We start from the raw sequence: 1,706 nt of genomic DNA on the forward strand, positions 1-1,706 counted from the left end.
CCCGCTGCACCATGCCCACCCGCTGCAACCACGGCCATTCCGCACGCATCACGTCTCTTCTGGGCCCAAGTTCCGCATTGGCGTCCTCAGTCGTCTGGGGGAAGGTTCTTTCTTCTGGAGGTGGCTACTACCGGCTGTGCCATGTATGATTGCCGGATGGTGGCTGTTGACTAGATGTTTTGCTTATTTGTGGAGGAGTTTATATAGAGAGAAATCTGAGCTATGGCGATGAAGTGGTGGGAGGATGAGTAAGGAATAAATGTAAATGATGACGGATGACTAGAATATAACACAAACCAAACCCACTCGTCAAGGCCTTGTGGACATCGCCCGTGCATGGGAAACTGCGGCCAAAGTTGAGTCAAACATATCCTTGGGCCCAGATTCACATGTTGTGGCTGCAAAGCTTTCAAATTATCAACCAGAAAAGAGACAGGACTCTCACCCGTTAAGCACAAGCGAGATAAAACTAATCAGGTTCACAATCGTCACGGTCCTGCGGGAGTCCGATGTGGTCGATGTGGATTCTCAAACCATGGAAAGTGGCACATTTGGCCAACGAAAATGAGAGAGCGCAACTATGGACATGTCAGGTGGAGTAAATTCAGGGAAAAATGGGGTTCTGCACCCTGATTTTGGTCATTTTGAGGAGGGAGAACTAAGACAAACATACTAGACAACCAGCACCATTAGCCCAGTGAATTTTCAATAATCGAGTGATTTTGAACAAGCTGTGTTATCAAACTGACGTATACCAAGGTCACCCTGACTGACCCGTACAAAAAAAACCATCATTAAGATCTAGGCTTCGGCCTGTCCTATTGTACAATCTCTGAATCATCTAAATATAAGTGAATAGTTTTATCATATTGTCTCACCATTCTTTACCTCAGTAGCCTAACATGGCATGGCGCAGTCGGCAATTGAATCAGTCCGGATATCCTTGAGAAGAAAGTAAAGTCCGTATTTCAACATGGCGGACAGAGTCTAAAAGTTCAGCAGTTTGGAAAACGCCAAAGGCTATATGGCTAGTACCCGACATACGACCCAACGTGCCCTCAAATCACTTACATATATTTAATTACTTCATACCACTATGGAATTGGCAGACGTTCCAAAGGACAATCGACTTACAATCGTTGATCGCCTTCCAAGACCTTGCACGTTACGACGAATGCATTCAATCTACTCTAGACGTTAATGATCCAGATACATGCAAGATTGCGGAGGCTGCTCTTGCCATCTCGTCTTCGGTTATGGAGAGGTTGGATCTTGTTCAAATCTGGTTGGCACAAGTCGTGATGGCCAAAGCCTTTCGTCGTCCCGCACCATCTGCTTTTGCGGATGGAAGCCCCCATTCTCTGTCGGTTCTTAATCAGTGTCTTCATTTAGGCGATCTCCTCCAGCACTGGATCACGAAGTAGATATTCGCCGATTCGACGATTGGAGGGCCTCCTACTATATTTTCGTGAAAGTTGCTGGGGTAACTGCTCGTCCCCGAGATTATCAGGTGGCAATCCTTTGGACGCTCCTTACCCCTGGAATGATTGCCCTTGTTCGTGACGTTTATGATATTGCAGAAGATACATCGTACAGTGTGGACCAGTGATGTGATCTTGGACACTTTAAGACGTCATCTTTGAACACGCCGATCAGTCAACGTGGACTGGCATGAATTGTTAACAAGTCGCCAAGCACAAGGAATG

Source organism: Tigriopus californicus, chromosome 9, assembly GCF_007210705.1.
Source record: "Tigriopus californicus strain San Diego chromosome 9, Tcal_SD_v2.1, whole genome shotgun sequence".
NCBI lineage: Eukaryota > Metazoa > Arthropoda > Copepoda > Harpacticoida > Harpacticidae > Tigriopus > Tigriopus californicus.